The following is a 15,222-nucleotide window of genomic DNA, read 5'->3' on the forward strand; positions in this document are numbered from 1 at the left end:
ATCGTCGTAGCGTTAGCACGGGCTTATTACTAGTAGGATAAAAAAAAAGCCACACTACCTAAAATAGAGACCACCCCTTAGTATATTTATATTTCAGTCCCTGATAATTTATATGTCAGCTCATACGATATTTTGTATTATTATATCAACTGGAGTAGGCAGCGCAATTGTAGGACACGACGTCGATGGAGCACTCAAAGTAGACCGGGGCCACCGGCGTCGGCTCCGACGCACCAACGCACCACCCGCCCCGACGCCACCGTGAGCGGAGGGAGGGGGGGGCGACACCGACGCTGCCTCCGACCCAACGTCGCCGCTAGGGAAGGGAGAAAAAGGGGTAGGGGCACTGGCGCCGGCTTCGACATCGCCGCGAGGGGAAGGAGAAGGGGCGAGGGGCGCACTGACGCCGACGTGCACGCGATGTCCCGTGCAAGGGCGGCAGACGATGAAGGTGAAGATGGTGCCGCACCCATCGGCCTACGCCACTCCGTCACCAGCGCCTATCGCGGTCATCCTCCTCCACCGCGCCATCTTTTTCGGTCGCCAGATCTAACGGCGGCTGTGGATCCAGCCGCAGGCGTAGCCACCGCGCTAGATTCGGAGGGGAGGGTCGCCGCCGCCACCGACCTCTCCCTCCCGACGGAGCCGCTGCCGCATCCACCCTCCACGCCGCCTCCGCCCTCCACCGGATCTAGGAAGAGGGAGGGGATCTGCCACTGGTTCCACCCTCTGCGCAGCCACCGCTTGTTCTGACCGGAATCCATGCCGAGAGAGAAAAGGTGGGAGAGGGGAGGGGAGGAGAGGAAAGGGAGAGAATGGGAGGAGGGTTTCAGGATTGGGGGAGGGGGAGGGGGTGGTTGTTTAGTGTAGGACGTTTTGTAAAAAAACCCTATGGTTTTCATGTTTACAGCGCTACCCCTAAAAGCGGAATTTTCTCTTCTTCGCGTTGTATTTTCCTGGAAGACGAGGGGTTATACATAAAAAATACAACGTGATGATAGAAATATCTGATATTCCGTGCAAACACGAGAAGTTTTTTTTCAAAATAGCCTACTAATGCAACCGGTTCCACCCTCCATATCCCCCCAAAAAAAATTCAAAAATTGGAGAAAAAAAAGAACGGTTAGGATTTAGCTTCCCTTAAAACCTTGCCCTTGTTGAATCTCAATATCACATATACGCTCTCTTCATCTACGAAAACTGGAGCAAATTAAGTTCCTAAGCTGTTTTTGGATAATGGAGGAGGCTTTATACCCAGTATCACGGTTGAGATACACGATTCAATTAGGGGCAAGAGTTGAGGGAGGCAAAAATAGACCTATTCCATTGCAGATTTATTATTAGCCCATCTGGCCCGAGTAGCCCAGTTACGTATTGGAATGGAAAAAGTACACTGAAGGTCCCTCAACTTGTCATCTGATAAAAAACATCCTCGAACCCCAAAACCAGACATACGAGGTCCCTTAACTATATAAAATCGGTCACCCGAGATCCTTCGGTGGTTTTGACCCCGGTTTTGATCTACGTGGTGGCTGAGTCAGCGTGAGACCCACGTGAACCCTACATGTCAGGTGTCCACCTCACCCTATCTCTTTTCCCTTTTTCTTTCTCTGTTTCTCTCCTTCCTTCCTCGCTCTCTGCTCTCACACTCGCAGGGCATGGGGATACCAGCGCTAGGGCACCCACGGCGGCGCGCGCGGCCGAAGGATGGTGCGGCCGGCGACGGCAGCTCCTGGACCGTCTCGTGGTCCACCTCGCCCTCGTCCGCTTGCCGGAGGCGCCGACTTGCACCAGGAAGAACAGCCTCGCCCCCACGCCGACGGCCAGCATCTCCTGCAGCACCGCCGACGTCGCCGTGTGCGTCGCCACGACGTGCAGCGCGCGCATAGCGCTCTCGGTGCCCGCGGTGGACAGCCGCGTCGCCGCGCACGCCACCGCCGCGAGCCCCGTCGGGTGCGCCACCAGTGCCAAGTGCCCCTCCGCGCAACCGCAGATGTGGTCGATAGCCATGACGGCGAGCTCGCAGGCGCGCCTGTCGCCGCCGCAGCCCTCGTTGAGGAGGAGGTGCACGAGCGCCGACACGGCGCCGACGTCGACCGCCTTGACGCGGTTTCGGCTCCAAGGGCAAAGCCGGCAGAGCACGTGGAGCGCCACCTTGACCGCCTTCGCCGACGGCCTGTCCGCAGGGGCGGAGACAGCGTGGGGGGGAGGGGGGGGTCCCCCTAAAATACCATTAGAGCCTCCATTATACCCACCCTAAAATTCTAATCCATATATTTATAGATGAGAGGCTAATATAGACTTTGGGCATGTTCACTTTGATGCAAAAAAAAAACTTACCAAATTTTGGTAACTTGCTAAAATTTTGGCATGATTTCTTATATAGTTACTAAAATTTGACAGTAAACTAAATGTAGCCACTTTTTTGGCAACATTAACAAAATTTGGTAATGTTGAAAATGGCATCAAAGTGAACAGGCCCTTTTTTGAGGTTGTTAGAAGACCCAAAAGGCTAAGAAGGCCAAAAAGTCCTAACCCAACCCTAAATCTCTCATAGTTGCTCTTGGCCATTTTGATTTAGCCCTCGCTATAATTTTATCCTTCTCCGCCACCACCCCCACCACAACGTCGACCAGCACGGCGCTCACCGATGTCAGCCGCGCGGGGGCATAGCCGGGAGCGCCGATTTCAACAGGTGGATTCCCTGCATCCGCGAGAGGTAGCTCGGCCGCCGCAGCACGCACGCCAAGGTTTCCAAGAAATCTTCACCGCCGCTGCCCTCCAAGACCCTCTTGAAGCTCTCCTCGGAGAGCTTAAGCGAATGCAGGATGCTCAGAGCCGCCTCGTCCGGCGAGACACTGCAGCAATGTCAAACGAGGAGAAAAAAAAGGATGTTCAGATCGAAGAAAACTCCTCCACGGTGCCCATTTTGACCCAGAAATCAACTGACGATGATGTGTGCTGCTGAATCTCATCACCATGTGCCATTTCAGGAGGAATGACCGGTTGATTAATGCAGTGATCAACCATTGCATGTGTGCATCTGAATTCTCTTGATGCATTGCAGCCTGATCTCTCCTTCATTGAGAAATCTGAAGCAGTAGCACAGGCCAAACTTGCGTTTGTGATGTACTGAACTTTCTCAAAAGCGACAGCTACTTGGTCAGACAGATCTGTTAGGATCTTTAGCGGTTATTTCTGCACGTTTGTTGAGGATCGAGTTCGCATGAATAAACAGGACAAATGATTGATCCAGCTAGATGGAATTAGCAGGGTCAAGATATTATGTTTTTCTTTTCCAACACATGGAATGGCTTGTCTGATTATCTGGATCATGCACGCCGGAGGATGCTCAGAGCTCGCCTTCGCGGGATCATGCACGCCGCACGTCATCTCTTCCTGGGAAGAACCCAGTGGCTTGGCCGACGTTGCGTCGTCCACGCCCACGGAGGCGCGCTCCTTGACGACGGACACGAGGAACTCCACGGCGCCGGGCGCTCCCTGGACGCACCGTCGATGCGGCGGCGGCGGAGGAGGAGGACGCCGGCCACCGCGCCACGGCGGGATCCGGCGGGAAAGAGGGGGACGACGACGCCGACGAGGAGGAGAGGATCCGTTGGGATGAGCGGGCGCGGGGCACGCCAACGCCGACGACCACCATACCCGCCGCTAGGGGGCTGCCACCTCCACAACCTCCGCCTCCGCCACCACCGCCTACTGGCCGCCGCTCCCCATCCGCCGGCCGCCGCGCGCTCGCCTGCCGGCCGCCGACGCCGCTCCTCATCCGCTAGAGAGAGATCAGGAAGGAAAGAGAAAGGGGAAAGAGATAGGGTGAGGTGGACACCTGACATATGGGGACCATGTGGGTCCCACGCTAACTCAGCCGCCACATAAACCAAAACCGGCGTCAAAACCCAGGTTTTGTATAGGTAAGGAATCTCGTATTCGTATTTCTGGTTTTGCGGTTCGAGAACCTTTTTTATCCCGATGACAAGTTGAGGGACCTTCGGTGTACTTTTTCGTATTGGAATTTGGATACGGCCCCAAACACGTGCTTGGGCTGGCATTTGGGCCTATCTAAAGGAAACGTCCGCTCTTCAATTTTGCGGACAAATTAATTAAGTACAATACCTCTAAAAGAATATATTTCATTTCTCAAAGGAAAAAAAAAACATCTCACCAACACACAGATACGTCGGGAAGAACCAAGGAGGCCATCTGAATCACCTACACACAGATACACATGTATAATTGTAACCCTGGACCCTATCTATGCACTCACGATTCCACCATCTATCAATGATGCTTCCAAAGTTCCGCAAGAGTCATGGCCAAGGCCTTCGTCAAGACCATGTAGAGGTAATCACACCAGCCACAAGAACCTGTGGAACTAGGGCAAGAAGGACAACCACCTTGGCCAGTGGCGGATCTAGAAAATCGATTCGTTAGTGTCAGAACACATCTATTGGTGTCATAGTATGCTAATTATACTTAGATTATGGTGTTGTAGCATATGAATAAACAGTTTCGCTATAGGTTTTGTTAAAAGTCGTCGGTGTCGCCTGACACCGGTCTTATAACTGTAGATCCGCCCCTGACCTTGGCGGAGTGCCTACGAGCGAGCCATGTGGCAGTGGATGCCAGAATCAACCCCAACACTAGAAATAGAACAGGAATAATATAGTAACCTTCTTGGTGGTGATTGAACACTCCTCTCAGGAAAGGAGAGAGCATTGCTGCAGTAGCAGAGGCAGCAGTCAGAACACCTCTTTCCAACAGCTTCGTTTTAGTATCGGATTCCTCGTCTGTTAATCCCTGTCTAACACCATTGTCGTCAACCACTGTGTTCTGGCCAGCATCGAGCGAAATGGTGACAATCACATGCCTGGGAGCTTCAGTTCTGTTGGATAATGGCAGTAAAACATAGTTACCGGCAACATTATTGTTAACCATAGTGTCCTGTCCAGCATCGGACGAATTAGTGACAACCACATGCCCGGGAGCTTCGATGGTGTTGGAGGATGACGTTTTAACACTGTTACCGGCAATATTGCGTTGTGATGTTTGCTCATTTCTGATGTCTGATTCGATGAATTTCGTCACGGCAACTTCTGCTTGCTTGGTTGCATGGATTATCTTGGTTTCAGCCATCACTCTTTAACTGAAGTAGGAGTCTGTTGCCCTGTAGGTAATGCAAAACAAGACCAAATGTTGCTGAGGATGCAGGGTGTTGTTTGATTACGACTAATTGGTACTTCCAAATGTAATTTTTTTTTGAAAAGAATAATATATTGTGATTAATCAGGGGTGGATCTACAATGTAATGGTCGGTGTCAGGCGACAGCAAGGACTTTTGATAAAATCTATAGCAAAAACTGTTTATCCATATATTATAACACCATGATATAAGTATAATTAGCATACTATGATACTAATAGACACATTATGACACCAATGAATCAATTTTCTGGATCCGCCACTATGATTAATCGATCGGTCCCCTAGGAGGTATGATCAAATTTTGTTAGATATTTCCTCCGTTTCATATTATAAGACTTTCTAGCATTACCCACATTCATATATATGTTAATGAATCTAGACATTCATGTGTGCCTAGATTCATTAATATATATATATGAATGTGGGCAATACTAGAAAGTTTTATAATCTGAAACGGAGGTATTAGGTCAGAACACACACAATGAAAGCATTTAAAAAAAACTAATTAAATTGCTCAGATTCTAGTGACTAAACCCATTTCTTATAGTACCATAGTAGGAAGTGAACACCAAAACCATCCGTGTGGCATAGTATGCATGAAGAGGGAAGAAAAGGAAAGGGAATGAATCCCTTGAGCCATTTTTCTTTTAACAAAAAGGGTTTGCGCCATTGATTAAAAAAAGAATCTCTCCTCCTTATTTTTTTTTGGCCCAATGGAGAATAGAAAAACCTCAGCTTTGGAAGACCCGGGCTTCCGGACAGCTAGCAGCCATTGGATTTGCATCCAACGCCCCTCAACCGATCATCGCATGTTCTTCTTCCCTCTCCTGTCGTGCTCGATCCAACGCGGAAGCCATGTTTCTTCTCCATGGTGCTTGATCCCAGGGGCGGAGCTAGAGAAGAATGGGGGGGGGGAGAATATAACAATTTTTAGCCTTTAGAATTTATCGCAAGATATATAACAATTTATCCATCAATATTCTTTTATCAACCAATCACTTTTCCTACCTACATTTACTACTCATCTGAACTTTTTTAATAATCGTGTCCAACTTTAAAACTTCTTATATTTTTGAACAGAGAGAGTAGTTTATATATTTTTTAAAGCAATATTATAGTAAATTATAATATTTTTGCGTGTTGTTATCATCAGCGATAACAGTGGAGTGCACTAACAAAGAAGCAAAGATAAAAACTGCACTAACCATAACCATTCGATCTGGAAAAAAACAGAGCTATTATCGCGTAATTGAAAAGTGAAGGAGCTATTCGAATGAATGCATTGACTGGTAAAGAATTAGTAAAAAGAACATAAGATAGAGGAGGCAAGGAATTGCCTGTGCCCAGCCTCGGTGACATCCCATCATCTTGCTGAGGCGTCGATTAGTTATCCAGGATTAATTGTGGCATTGGCGGTAAGAGGCGAGGATTAATTGTGGCATTAGCGGCAAGAGGCGTCGGCACTGGTAGGGACAAAGAGGAAGAGCGAGTCGCCAAAAAGAAAAAAAGAAAGAGAAGAGGCGTGCGTGTGCGTACGTCCTCACGGTGATGCGGCAAGCAGGACTGAATTGGGCTCCTATCGTGGTTGTGGTTGTACCGTTCGTGCTTCAATGGCCTGATTTCTAGCGTGGGGGTACACCAAGCTTAGCTGAGGGGGGTGCACATATGGTTACAAAGGGGTATTAAGCACTAATTTTTCTTTTGCAGCCGGGTGCCTAGGAACCCCCATAACACTACTTAGCTTCGCCCCTGCTTGATCCCCCACACCACCTCGATCTCCTCCCATGCCGTCTTCTAAGTTAATTCTAAGTCTAACCACTCTATTTTTCTTGTCCCTGCAAACCAACACCGCCGCCGCCTCGTCGCCATCGATCCCCCTCTAATCCCAGTGCATGTGACTGGTTCTCCTCGCCCCTACCCTCCCATGCCTTGTTCGGTTAATCCTCACGAGGGAGGGATTGGAGGGGATTTATTCCACACCTATCATGGTGTGGAATTATTCACATTCAATCATCTCCAATCCTTTTCAATTCCATTCAAATCGAACAAGGCCTTACCCGGATCCGCCAATCCCGCTACCTCGCCGGAGGAGGCGCTGCCGCCGCCGTCCGTAGCTGCTTGTTCGTGGAGCTCGGCCGTCGGCTCACTGCTGGGGAAGAACTGACAAATGTATTGAGTTGAATAGCTAAGGGACAAAATTACTTCCCTAGCTAAGACCTTGAGAATGGAGGAGATCAATGAATCGTTGGATTAAAGAGATACAGTATATATTTGTCAGTGTCAGGTCTGATACTAACCGTCCCAAAATACAATTTTCAAGTTCTAACATTATACTACATTTTTAACTTAAAAATATCAGCTGACGACATTTTGTAAACTTTTTGAAATACTACAAGACTAGAATCGGAATAGAATAATTACTTCAATGTATTTTAATATAATATATCAGTTTTGTAGGAATTAATAAAATAGGTTAAGTAACTACTACTAGTAATAACTAGTGGAGTAGTGGCCATAGTTTATTTTATAGTATTCTAAAAAAAATGAGAGAGTGTGTATTTTATTTAGTGCCACGTATGTAGTAGTATCGTTAGATTTGTATGAAGTTAAGTATATATGTAAATTATCGATAATATATTAGTCGGTGATTACAGTATGATGTTATATGTCGTGTAAAAATCTAAGTGAGATTAGGACTACGCACGCAGTTGGCTAGCTAGGCATGTATATATGTGCATGTATTAATAAATGTAATAAATAAATAAATTTGTAATTAATAAATAGTTATAAAATTTAAATATAAAAGTAGTTAAACTTAAACACAATAAAGTCAGCTCGGCAGGGTTAGGGCGTTAGGCTTACGCCGACGATTCCCCCGTAAGTGAAGAGTACTCCGTAGACGACTACGTGGGGGAGTACTCTGAGCGTCTCTGCCGTACTCTCAGCGCTATTTATTGCGTTTTGAGGGGGTTAGTCTCACCGGTAGCAGTAGCAGTAAGTAGTACTCGTAGTACTAGTGCCTCAGGGTAATCCACTCACCGTCACCGACATGTGGGCCATCCAACCTCGTGGCCCCACCTCGTGCCTCAGGGTATTGACGTTGGCCCCTTTTGCCTTTTGTGTAGTGTTGACGCTTGAGATGTACAAGTTTTTCTTTCGTACACATGCAAATGCAAATGAATATAATTATGTCGATCCGTAGACTATTTGGAACCTGTTTCTAAAGCTATTTTACTATTTACCCTGCCACTGTTCGAATCTTCTATATAATACTAACCATCTTGTGACAGTACTAATTTGATTATGATGTGTGGTTTGGGTCCAAAGAATAAACAATCTCTCGTGCATAGTTTTGGTAAGGTTATTGTTTTGGACTTCAGATTGCAATGCTAACTTAAAGCTTATAATAAAACAAAAAGGGTTTTCACATGAGATCAAAAAAAAAAACTCCCTTCTTAATCTCATTTGATTAAATTGATAGATGATATGCGTACTATGTCTATCTGAGTAGTATTTCTGGGAACATTGCGATCTGTCTGCTATCCGTTGGAAGGCACTAGTATCTTATACATCTAAAAAAATTATTGAACTAGTTTTTTCTTTATTTAATGCTGTATACCTTAGTTGTTTATAACTCTAAGAGTGCGTTCGGTTATGGATGATGGTATATGCAAACTGTTATGGATGATGGTATATATATATGGTCATTGAAATTTTGTTTGATATGGTGTTCTTTTTTCTTTTTTTTTGGCTTGTATTAAATATCGGATGAATATTGTCCATGTTTTCTAAACTCCTAAATATGTGATTTTTATTGATAAAAATTCTATAAATAAATTTCTTAGAATATTATTATAAATTTATGTTCAATTTTTTTATTATTAGTTAATCAATTCATTTGTACAATTGAATAACTACCCTGAATTATTCATCCATTTGGTATAAAAAGAACACGGTAGAAGTTGATTAGCACTTTAGCAGGATAAACATGTGCACACTCGAACGTACGCAGCCTAATATGCCTATGTTCTAGTGATAGTTAAAATTTGTTCATGTAAACATCTGATTGTATGTACAAAGCGTTGCAGGCAACATTTTTTTCCGGGGAAATTGCTTATTTGACCATGTTTTGGAGTCTAACACTAATCTGACCCACTAATCTGACCCTACTTTTTATAGTTTGCTTATTTGACCCTATTTTCCAAAATCGAAGATAAAGGCTAGCCATATTCCGTTAAGAGGAGTTAACAGTGTTAACTAAGGAGCAAATAGTCCCTTTTACCCTTGCTTTTTTATTGGCCCTGTTACATCAAAACATGCATATATTCAAACCTTTTGACATATCTTTCACATTTGATACAAGTTTAATATATTTGGTTTCAATTTGATAAATTTGAATCAAATTGACAAATTTGACTTCAATTTGATAGATTTTTAACAAAATAAATTTGTCTTACACTTACACGTCAGTACTCCCTCTGTCCTAAATTACAAGGCTTTTATATTTTTACACGATCTTTTATGATATATTTTAACCATTACTTTATTTCATATCATGTCATCAACGACTATAAAATATCACCTCAAAATATTTTTAAATACAAATCAAATGATGTAGATATCGCTTAAGTAATTATTAGTTAAAACTACCGAGTTTATTTTTTCCAAAAATAAGAGCATCCTATAAATTGGGATACTTAGTACTGAGAACTGAGAACAATGCATTACTGAAATTGCCAAGCAGATCATTGGGACAAACTGATAGCAACATTTTATTAATCAATATTTTAGTATCACAGCAAGTAAATTTTATAATATACTATTCTATCCCTCTCTTTTTTTTTTTACATTGGAAGTATAACTCGATCATACCCTTTGTACCAACTAAAGTATGCACACCATCGTATTTGTGGAGACATGCGTGGTAAATGATGTCATATACCACAATTCTACCCCTAAATGAATGAGCAAATCGCAGAGTCCTTCAGCCTTTGTTATGAAAATGTGGACGCGATCAAACCAGCCACAAGAACCTGTGAAACAAGTGCAAGAAGGGCAACTGCCTGGGCGAAGTGCTTACGAGCGAGCCATGTTGCAGTGGATGCCAGAATCAACCCCAACAGGAGAAATAGAAAAAGAATAATATAGTAACCTTCTTGGTGGTGATTGAACACGCCTTTCAAGAAATGAGAGAGCATTCCCGCAGCAGCAGAGGTAACCTTCTGGTGTCGGATTCCTTGTCTGACAATTCCTGTCTAACACCATTATTGTCAGCCATAGTGTTCTCGCCAACATTGGACGGAATAGTGACAGATGCATGCCCGGGAGCTTCTGCGGTGTTGGAGGATGACGTTTTAACACAGTTACCGGCAGTATTGCGTTGTGCCGTTTGCTCATTTCTGATGTCTGTTTTGATGCATTTCGTCATGGCAACTTATGCTTGCTTGTTTGCATGGATCTTGGTTTCAGCCATCACTCTTTAACTGAAGCGGGAGTCTGTTGCCCTGTAGGTATTTCAAATTAATGTTGCTGATAACTAAATTTTGAAAAAAAAAATATTGCGATTAATCAGTACATCCCCTAGCCAGGGTTTCCAATTTCGATTTCGGCGAAATTTTCACCCATTTTTAGGCCGAAATTTTCTGAAATTTGGACAATTTAATTGAACTTGACCAAATTTTGACTAAATTCACAAAAAATTGAGAAAACCGAAAATTTCGGCCGAGATATTGGCTTTTAGGCTTTTAGCATATATTTGACCGTTCGTCTTATTCAAAAACTTTTATGAAATATGAAAAACTATATTTTAGTCAAATATTTTAAAATTTGAGAAAAACGAAAATTTCGGCCAAAATCGTTGACTTTTAGGCTTTTAGCACATATTTGATCGTTCGTCTTATTAAAAACTTTTATGAAATATGAAAAACTATATGTATACATATAAGTATATTTAACAATGAATCAAATGATAGGAAAAGAATTAATAATAACTTAATTTTTTTTAATAAAAAAGTCAACGGCGTCAAATATTTAGAAACGGATGGAGTATTATAGATTAAAATGTTGACTACTAGTACTACTTAAATGAGTACTACATTTCCGCATGTTAAAAACTATAGAATCGGAATAGAACTATTTCAATGTATTTTAACATAATATCAGTTTTGTAGGAATTAATAAATGATGTTAGATACCGTGTAAAAATCTAATACGCCTTACGTCCGCGGATTACGCACGTGAGAACAACACATTTATGTGTGCTCTGCAAATATTACACGCGCAGGTGCTAACAGTAACTAGCAAGTGCTAACAGTAACTCCCTCCGTCCTTTAAAAAAAAAAAACACCCCCTCACCCCCTCCTAGTACATTAAATATGGACATAGGGTTGTCTCTTTTTTTTTTTTTTGACAGAGAGAGTGTTCCACTGGTGGAGAAGTGCTTTTTAGTCCCGGTTCGTAACCCTTCGTAGTCTCGATTGGAATTTTAGTCACGGTTCGTAACCCTTTGTAGTCTCGGTTGGAAAACTTTCCACTACGAATTCAGGACTAAAGAATACTATCTTTAGTCCCGAGTGAATTAACCAGGAGTAAAAATCCATTTATTGTTACTAAAGATAGAGCTAGGCTAGCTAGATCCAGTTGATATATTATTTTTTTTCTTTTCTTCATTGTGTTTTTAATATATTAATTTCACTCCATCCCCATCCCAAAATCCCAAATAAATTATCCCCAAATCCTCAAATCCCCAAATCGGCCATATCCAAATACATCACAAAATCTTAAAAAAAATTACATCACAACTTCTACAAAATTCATCACAATACATCACATATTCACATCACACACAAATCAAATACACAGATCCGAATCATAAATTCTAAAAAAAAGAAAAAAAAGCCTGCTCCCACGCCGCCCGCCGCCGCGAGGCCTCCGGCCGCCCGGCCCTCCGCGCTGCCCGGCCGCCCGGCTCATCCATCATAGTGGGGATGATGGGGGAGGGAAAGGAGGAGAGGAGTTAAAAGGAGAGAAGGAAGAGGAAGAGATAAGGTTAGAGAGGAAGAGATAAGGCCACCCGTCTCCTCCTCGATCTTGCACATGCCTTGTACTCTTCGCCGCGCATGCCGATCTTTTGTTTCGGTTGATGTTACCAACCGGGACTAGAAATAGATCTTTAGTCTCGATTGCTGTAATAAAGATCTTTTAACACCAACCGAGACTAAAGATAAAAAAAAGAGTAAATTTCATAAAACTACATATAGTTTGTACGATCTATCACAAAACTACATATTTAAAAGCTTGTTTAAGAAAACTATAGATTTAGTGTCTACGTTTATCACAAAACTACAGGCACTTTGCACAATATATCACAAAACTACATATTTAATATCTTCATTTATCACAAAACTATATGTTTTAGCGTTGTTAAAACCTGTAGTTTTGTGATAATGGAGACACTAAACCTATAGTTTTGTGATAAAAGAAGACACTAAATGTGTAGTTCTGGGATAGACGAATACACTAAATCTATAGTTTTGTGAAATAAATTCTTAAATATGTAGTTTTGTGATAGATTATATAAAGTACCTGTAGTTTTGTGATAAAGTAGACACTAAATCTATAGTTTAATAAAACAAGATCTTAAATATGTATTTTTGTGATAAATTGTGAAAAATACCTGTAGTTTTGTGAAATTTACTTAAAATAAATAGCTCTAAACTTAACCAGCAGTTTTTTATTGCAACCTGACTATTGTGGATTTTGACCGACCGATCAAAGATAGTTTCTCCATCAGAGTGCGTACATATATTCAATGTAATAATATAAAAAAAATTTAAATATAAAAGTATTTAAACTTGAACGAAATAAAATCACCTCACGGCAGGAGGTTAGGCTTACGCCGGACGCCGGTGATTCCCCCGCAGTTCTCACGTGCGTAATCCGCAGACGTAAGGACGGAGGGAAGTGAATGCTACTCCCTCCGTCCTATAGTATAAGGAATTTTAAGTTTTTACTTGCAACGTTTGACCACTCGTCTTATTCAATTTTTTTTTGAAATTATTATTTATTTTATTTGTGACTTACTTTATTATTCACAGTACTTTAAGCATAATTTTTCGTTTTTTATATTTGCAAAAAAAGTTTGAATAAGACGAGTGGTCAAACGTTGCAAGCCAAAACTTAAAATCCCTTATATTGTGGGTGGGACGGAGGGAGTAGTAAAATGGATGAGCTTGGAGTTCTCCCTGTCTCTTTCCTCCCAAAAAAAAAATAAAAATGGAATTACAGTTACACCCAAACACAAGAAAGCAAAACAAAGGTTGCAAGTTTCTCTTACTGACAGAATAAATACAGCGGAACAAAGGCCTATTTGGTTCTCTACCCTACCAATTACCAATTACCAAAATCTAGGCACTACCAATTTTTTGGTAGACAAAGTTAGCTAGTATATGTTTGGTTTAATACCAATATAAAACCAAAATTTAGTATGAGTGAAGAAGATTCTAGAATATAGCCAAATTGAGCGTGGGAATTACCAATTATTTGGCTTCAATCCAAACTAGCACATTTACTATTAAACTTAACAAAATTTTGGTAGGGTCACGTTTTGGCTTCAATCAAAAACGGCCCAAAAATTCGCCAAAACGAAGCACCAAGCTCGCATAAACTCTAACGGGCGCTCGATCCGGATTCATCGCCGAACCCCCAGTTTTCCATACAACAATGCCGCCTTCCCTAAGACTCCCCCGACCACCTCGACACCAAACCCTAACCAGGCCGCGGGGACCATACCGCAGCGCAAGCGCACCGACACGGCGCTGGACGAAACAGCAGAGAATGAGACTACGAAACTATCCGAAACAAACGAAGCAGCACGAACACAGCAGTAAAAGTTCCCAGAAGCCTTCGCACCCGGGCAACGGCACGGAAAAGCGATAAACAAGGGGAAGGGGAGAGGGGAATCACCGGAAGAGGCGCCGAATCCGACGCCGCCGGCGCTGGCCCCTCTAATCGGCCGCTCCAGCGACCTCCTAGAAAGCCGCGAGGGCTCCCGAGCAGCGCAACCGGAGCCACGGATGCGGGTGGAGAGGAGGAGGAGGAGGAGACCACGGTGGAAGGGAAGTGGGGAGGAGACGGGAGAGAGGCGGAAGGCTTGTCGGGGAAAAGGAAGGAGTGCGGCACGGGTTGGGGTGGGGGGTGGGGCCCACGCGGACGGTGAGGATGATCTGGGAGCGTGCACGGCGCGGACGGACGGTGAGGATGGTGCGGGTGGGGGGTGATTTCGACTTGGCGTGGAAGTGGTTGACCGTTCGGGTCGCTGTCGAGACTCGAGACCAGACCAGAGAGCGGAACCGCGCATGAGCCGGAGCCGGTGGCGGTGCGTACGGCCGGTCCGGCCAGCGCGGGCGGTATGGTTGCTACTCCTGCCAGCTCAAAGCAAATGCGTTGTTCGATCGGCACGTCAACTATTGATTTATTAAACGTGTGGGAATGGCTGAGGATTAGCTTGCCACCTCAGCAATTTTTTCAAAATCACACCTCACTCCTGGATAATTGTAACGTCGTTGGAATGGCTGAGGATTAGCTTGTCACCTCAGCACATTTTTCAGAAAAAGACCTCACTTCTGGATATCCACACCAAAATTTAAAAGCAATGGATGAGACTCTAAATGATCCAGCAGAAACCCAAAAGATAAACATAGATGCTCATGTTCTTTGTCATTATTGATTTTTAACTTTCGATCAACCCTGTTTATGAGAAAAATATCATTCTCTCCTGATGGATTCAACTACAGAGTGTACATGAATAATGTTCGGCTGCTCATTTATTTATTCTCTACTTGTCTTCTCAAATCATTACAACAATTATTTAACATCTCCCATGATAGAAATAAAATGTGGAGCAGAGTGTGGGTTGTAAACTCTGAAGTTGAAACCTGCAATGCAATCAGATCTTACTGTCAGAAACCAATATATAGTGCTAATTGAAAAGGCTCAGTTGTT

The 15,222-nt window shown here is 43.4% G+C and overlaps 2 long non-coding RNA genes across 2 annotated transcripts; both read right to left on the reverse strand.

The window, feature by feature from the left end:
• Window positions 1–9,968: 9,968 nt before the first annotated feature.
• LOC112939549 (uncharacterized) lies at window positions 9,969–14,353 on the reverse strand. Its single transcript, XR_003243251.2, has 2 exons — window positions 14,185–14,353; window positions 9,969–10,724 (listed from the first exon to the last, which is right to left on the reverse strand). It is a non-coding gene; the product is annotated as an uncharacterized lncRNA (long non-coding RNA).
• Window positions 11,925–13,355, reverse strand: LOC136357356 (uncharacterized). Its single transcript, XR_010742667.1, has 2 exons — window positions 13,093–13,355; window positions 11,925–12,404 (listed from the first exon to the last, which is right to left on the reverse strand). It is a non-coding gene; the product is annotated as an uncharacterized lncRNA (long non-coding RNA).
• Window positions 14,354–15,222: the final 869 nt, after the last annotated feature.

This window comes from Oryza sativa, chromosome 7 (assembly GCF_034140825.1).
Source record: "Oryza sativa Japonica Group chromosome 7, ASM3414082v1".
In the NCBI taxonomy this organism is placed as follows: Eukaryota; Viridiplantae; Streptophyta; class Magnoliopsida; order Poales; family Poaceae; genus Oryza; species Oryza sativa.